The sequence below is a fragment of the Scomber scombrus genome, chromosome 24 (assembly GCF_963691925.1).
Source record: "Scomber scombrus chromosome 24, fScoSco1.1, whole genome shotgun sequence".
NCBI classification, from domain to species: Eukaryota; Metazoa; Chordata; class Actinopteri; order Scombriformes; family Scombridae; genus Scomber; species Scomber scombrus.
The window spans coordinates 16257481-16264166 of record NC_084993.1 but is presented as its reverse complement, the minus strand read 5'-3'; the positions used below and the strand labels follow the sequence as shown (position 1 = coordinate 16264166).

The following is a 6686-nucleotide window of genomic DNA, read 5'->3' as shown; positions in this document are numbered from 1 at the left end:
TTCTAATTGCTGCCGAGTCACATCAGCATAGAAATTTTGATATCTGAACGATGATAGCTAAGATACAACCAGGGTTTAGCTGCTCAGTTAACGTTAGCTTCACAAACCAGTAAGAGCTGCTTGAACCTGAACAGCCCCTAATTCTAAAAAATGTAAGCTGATTTGCTTAAAACAATGATATGATGTGCTTAAAAGTTTATCTGTAGGATTCATACTATTATTAACTATCCAGCTGTTGATCATTTACACTAACTACTGAGCTAGCTGCTAGTATGGCCCACTTTTCAAATATTAAAATACACTGAATGATTGATTAAACCATTATTGGTCTAGTACGAATATTACATGAAACACTGGCATTCAGGGAACATATATGAGGAGAATGCAGTATATGTAATAACCAGACAATACAGCAGCAAGAACACTCATTTAAATGTAAATTAACAGTGTTGTTAGGGCCACTATGGCTCACTAAACATTTGTGATTAAAATGAATGAAATCCATGATTACTGCATAATACTAGCTAATTATAAGTGACAATAGAGTTATAGCAGCTGATACAGAACTTTGAATTTAGGAACAATGAATCTTTCAGGCCATTATTGGTGTATGTTCTACTATTCACTCCGACATGAACAGGACAAACTGGCAGATGCTTTTCATTTTTGTGCTGATGGTTGCTGTAAAACAGATTAAAATATGAATTAAAAGGGCTTTTAATGATAAAAGTCTGTTAAATGACTCACTGCCAGATGTTTATGCTCGTCATAATGTGAAGATTAATGGGAAAAAAAATGACAAAAACTGATTAGGAAAAAGATGAAATTTTGTTGGCACATTGTTGGCAATTAAAATAATACTAATATTGAATTAGTTCTTGTGCTGGAAATCCTGGTCTGGTGTTAATGAACTTTTATGTAATTCAGTCTTGAAGTAGCAAAGATAGTAACTGACTTTGTTGTGTATGTGTTGTGTAATGTCACAATCATTCAATCAGTTTCTGTTTCCTTGTTCATCTCATGTTCGTGTGTGTGTTTCATGTTGGTGTGTGAGCGTTTATCACAGTTTTGTACTCAGCTTGTCAAGGAAGTTAGTTTATTTTAGTCCTCTTTCAGACTCTCTCTCTATCTCTGTCTCTCTCTCTCTCTCTCTCTCTCTCTCTCTGAGCCCCACCCTCTCTCTCTCTCTCTCTCTCTCTCTCTCTCTCTCTCTCTCTCTCTGAGCCCCACCCTCTTTCTCTCTCTCTTCCTCCCACTGGTTGTCTTCCTCCCTCTCGCTCTGCTTCACATTAGCACTCACTATACACCAGGTTTTGGTGTGAGCTCGGCAGTTAAACAGATGAGAAAAAAGAATGGAAGAACGGATGGATACTTCTCTCTTGCTTTTTCAGGTTGGCTCTAAATTTATTCTTTGTTTTTTTTTTTTTGAATATTCATTAGAATAAACAATCTTTCTCAAGTTTTAGACATTCTGGAAATGTTGGCAAGGATTGATTTCACACAATACTTGCTTTAATTTTGGATTAGGAAAAATATCAACAGTTTGGTCTACAACTATGCAGAAGTGAACTTACTGACTAAAAGCCAGTGATGTCTGTGGGGTTGTTAGTGGGCTGTTGCAGTGCTGTGTTCTTAGTTTTCAGTCAACTCAAACACAAAGTGGACATAACCAGCTGATATGAGATCACTTCTATGAGAATAATTGCAAAACAAAATGGATCAAAATGAATCCAGCCAACAACAATACATAGGCCATTTCAAGGTCATGCTACCCCAGAGTTTCCCCACAGATGAAGGTTTTATTTGTGGTGGTTCTTTCACAAAAGGCCTCTTAAAGATGCTGTCGTACACAAAGTCACTTTAACACGAACTGTCCATCAAAGTATGAATAGCAGGTTAAATCTGGTACTTTATCATTTTTTATTTCTTTATTATTCTTATTCTTATTCTTATTCTTATTATTCTTGTTGTTATTATTATTACCACACTGCACACATTATGATTGTGGTTTAAAGTAGCACGACAAAAAGTAGCACAAAACTAACTAATAACTTATTTACGGACTGAGTACAGTGGTAGCTCAGTGTCTTCCTGGCAGCAGAGAGAAACAACTGGCCTAGCTCAGTGAAAGATGCATTCTAGCAACTGCAGCTTCTGATGTGGCAAAATAAGCTGGTTTGTTGTAGATGATTTCTACTTTAGTCTTCTTCTTCTCTGCCTTTGCCAGCATATTGCTGCTTATCTTGGAACATTACAGTCACCCCTAGATCATTGGTGTAATGTGAAACCATTGGCAGGACTGTGAATTAGGTGACCCTCATTCACACGTGAATGCATGTACGTCCTTGCTCCTCATGTGCTTACAATAGACAAACAAAATGGGGATCCACTCAATTAAAAAGGTGTTGTGTTTACAGATCGTCCCCATGTTATTGTAACTACATATATTTTCATTTGGCAGTGTGGTTCTGCTCATGTGATTCTCCAAACACAGACTGCCCCTGAGCTTCCAACACCTTCTCTGCAGTGGCAGAGCCTGAGATACACAACATTAGATGAATATTTACACATTAAAAAAACAAACATTAAACAGCACAAACAAATGAATGCTAATATAAAAGGAAGCTGGGAGGAGGAGGGAATTAAATTCTGAAGAATTTAGCAGTTTAGCAGGGAGGGCAAAACTTGTAGACAGACTGAATGAGAGGAAAATGTTTATATAGACTGCCTATTGAGAGAGGGAGATAGAGGTAATGGAAATACATGATTAGACCATGTTGTATGGAGCATGTGACTATAACTGACTACCCTGCCTGCATGAACAACCCTGTGAGGCTGCAATTTAAATAAGTAAACTTTGAACGTGTGGAAGGTTTTTTCCCCCAGAGCCTCATTGTTTCCCCCTCCAGGTCTAGCCTGGAACTCTGTACATCTATCACTGTACGGGATGCACGCACGTTAATCTGAAATGCTTATACTTACATACTTACTTACTAGAGAGAGAGAGAGAGAGAGAGAGAGGGAGAGGGAGAGAGAGGGAGAGAGGGAGAGAGGGAGAGAGAGAGAGAGAGAGAGAGAGGATTTACTATAGACAATATGACATAAAATATACAGTATACACATCTGTTCTCACATTTTTTTATTCATATTCACAAACTTGTAACAAAACTCCTTCATAGGGTCACGTCAGAGTCTGGTGGTGGTGCAACATCAACACCAGCATGTTATATCTAAGTAAAGGTTCATTGTAACAGATATCTAGAAGGCTTGCTGTTACCTCAGTAGTGGAACATCACATAGCTGTACTGCACTCTTTATGTCTTTGTATTTGCATAGTTCATGTAAATATTTAACCCAACAGCAGAGCTCTGGGAAGTCTCCCACACACTTGCACATACCTACTGACACAATCTCTTTATTCTTTCCATTAAACCGTAACTGTAACATTGGTTGCTCAGTCTACAGGACTCCTTACACTCTATTCTACTTGAGATTGCAGTATTCCATTTGGTCCAAAATTGAGTTCTTCTCAGCCACCGTTACAGAGGCAAACTTGCAAGCACTGATAAAACTCACTGGCTTCTAGAATTCATGACAAATCTAATTTTCATGGTAGCCAGAGTATGAAGCCTAAACTCTAAGACTGAATTCAGACTAAAGTTAGGCTTATGTTAAAACCATGCAGACGGCTGTGTTGTTTGGGGCGTGTAATTTAAAGTACTGGTAAAACAATGAAATATGATCAAGGAAGTTAGAGCTACAAACAAATGCATTCCAAAGCTTATCAGATGCCAAAACACCTTACCACATGGGTGTCATACCCACAGACATGATTTTACAACTCTGGAAAGTTATCACTGTGGCACCTGCTATTTTGCATTCCTTGGCCAATGCAGTTCCCCGCCAGATTATAATGCAAAAGTTGACTCTGGCTCAACTTTGTTGCCAGACGACTCTCCGTTTTACTGAGCCGTCTGCATTGGCACCCCTGCAGCGTTAACACACTGCACCCATTCAAATGAAGAGAAGGCTGCAGTTTACTGACACATTATATCAGTCTGAATTCTTCCCTCCACCATCCTGCCAAAATATCTACTTGTACACAATAAATGCGCTACATGTCGACAAACTCCCCAATGAACCCAACAGACTGCTGATCCTGCATGGATTTCTAGATGAGAATGTGCACTTTTTCCACAAATAACTATACAAATAAAGATTGATTGATTGATAAATGTTCAAATATAATGGCCAGACTCTCAACTTTGCAGTGCCTTTCTCAGGAAAAAATAACAACTTTGGGCACAAGATATTTTTCATAAAAGTTATGAAACTTGCTAATTCAATGTCCTGCTTGTCCTTTCTCTTGTGCTGTCAGGACATTACATTATATTTTTAGCCCAGACAGCTGGTCCTGAGAATAGCAGAATCATCAGTATGTTTGATCATCCAGCATTTGTTATTGTGGTGATGGACATTGTTAAGCTTGTAGCAGGGCTTTTGATGTTCCAAAACTGATTCTGTTCTACCTATGTGTGCATGGCCCACATGGATGGTAGTGAGCTCTCTTGTTTCTATGTTTCTCCCTAATCATTCTGGGATAAGCTGTAGCCCCCAACCACAATAGGAAATCAAACATACTGTAAGGTCTGTCCTATTTCATAGGTGCCTTTTTCAAAGTCTGCATTTCAAGACTTAATACATCCTAACGAGTCAACAGTTTGGATGCATTCCCATGCTCCTTCTACGGTGTAAAAATGTGGCCTAAATTTGGGAAATACTTTGTGTCTCAAAATTTCATAATAAATTGCATGCTGGTCATTTGTTTAATGTTCCCAGGTGTTTGCATATACATACTCTGTTGCGCATCACATCAGTTGACTCATTCAAAAGCCATTGCAAGGTGTGAAAACTAGAAAACATTAAGTCCACTGTTTGTTTTGTTTTGCTCGTTGTAGCAGCCTGAACATTATTTTCACTATGTGGAGGCTGTTAGAGGAATTTGCATGCATTATGACAGATACGTTTAATGTTTTATGAATGTATTTACTATCAACCGTGTGCATTTACATTTATCAAATGTTACATTAAAATATTCTAACTTGCAAACTTAGACTGCAGGATGCTTTACATAACCTGAAGTTTTTGAATGTTAATAGGCTTTGGTTCTTCTTCATAATAATCACTCTGTGTCTCGCTATGGGATGCAGCCTCCTGCAGCCCTGATAGAAGCAATTATCTCAATCAGAACAATCTTGATTGGCCGGTGAAAGGTGTTGATCCCCAGCACCCAGTAGTCCCACCTACTATATATAGTGTGCGCGGATAACACTCCCTTAATTCAAAACCTTTTCTCACCTGAGAGCTTATCTCACGTTGGAGCTTTTCACTAGCTTAACAGTTCACCAGACGGATCTTGCTAGCTTCCGTCACGGGACGCTAGTGTCGTGCTCTGGCTTCTGCCTTGTCCGTTCACACCACATCGGACTGGTAAGTATTTTTCCAGCCCCTCCACGGCGGAATTCCTCTCGGCTCCCCTCCACGCTCGAGTCGGTTGAGCTAAGCTAGCACACCAGCTACTTCTGTCGACCCCATGCTAGCACACCAGCTAGCCACGGCCCTCCGCAGGGTGAGCTCTCTAGCTCCCTCCCTCCACGTGGACCTGCTCGTCATGTGTTAACGTGCGGCAGGGAAGCTGGATGTCCCCTGGCCGGTTGCAGTAGCGGAGCCCACCAGGTCTCGCTACGAAGGCAAGTGGCTCCCCCTGGCCCGTAGTGCGGAGAAAAAGCTTCCCTGTCTTCCCCGAGTTGCTGGCCGAGCTGTCCAAAACTTGGAGTAGCTGCCTGTTCAGCAACAGGAGCCCCATCCCGGGTGCAGCATCCCTCAAATGCGAGTCGATGGAAGCCCAGGGTCTCCTCTTGATGCCTCCGGTGGAAGCCCCCGTAGCTGCGCATCTCTGCCCGGGCAGCAAGAGCCAGCTATCTGTGGCCTCCTCCAGGCGTCCGACGCTGCCAACCAAGCCTGAGTTGTTCCAGTCTGCACTGACCGAGAGGGCGTACAAGGCAGCTGCCCTGTAGGCCAGAGCTCTCAGCGCTCTCTCCATCCTCACTGCCTACCAGGCAGAGCTGTTTGGGGCGTCTGCTGACGAGTAGGACCCCGACGAGTGGGAGGAAATGGCGGTCATCGCTGATTTGTCCCTCCGCATCCAGCGCGTCTCGGTCCAGGCCATGGGCAAGGTGATGGCGACCCTCGTCATTCAGGAGTGAGCGAGATGGCTCAGTCTCGCTAACTTGACTGACAGGGAGCGGAATGACGTATTGGATATGCCAATCGTCCCGGGGGGCATCTTCGGCTCTGCATTGGCGTGGACACCCTTTGGTGTGCCGATTTATGAGGGGCGCTCCAGACCACTGATGCCTCCGTGGTTTAGCAGTGGTTCCGGAGGGGCTTAAAGGCCCCCCTTTTGAACCATTGCTGGGAGCGAGTCTCAAACACCTGTCCCTTAAGACAGTGCTGTTTCTGGCTCTCGCCTCTGCAAAGCGAGAGTGACATCCATGCACTCTCTGTGCACACTGCGTGTGCTCAGTTCGCCCCAGGGAATACTCGTATGGTTCCGAAGCCCAACCCTGTCTTTGTACCTAAGGTTGTGGGTTCATATTCCCCTATTGAGCTCGCAGCGTTCACCG

At 42.5% G+C, this 6686-nt stretch overlaps 1 protein-coding gene across 2 annotated transcripts in view; it reads left to right on the top strand.

Moving 5' to 3' along the window:
* The first annotated feature begins 1293 nt into the window (after positions 1–1293).
* LOC133976396 (diacylglycerol kinase zeta-like) overlaps positions 1294–6686 on the top strand; it is a 103286-nt gene continuing 97893 nt past the window's right edge. For both annotated transcript variants that reach the window (XM_062414598.1, XM_062414597.1), the window contains exon 1: positions 1294–1391. The gene's annotated coding sequence lies outside the window, so the exon portion shown is untranslated. The remainder of the gene's footprint in view (positions 1392–6686) is intronic.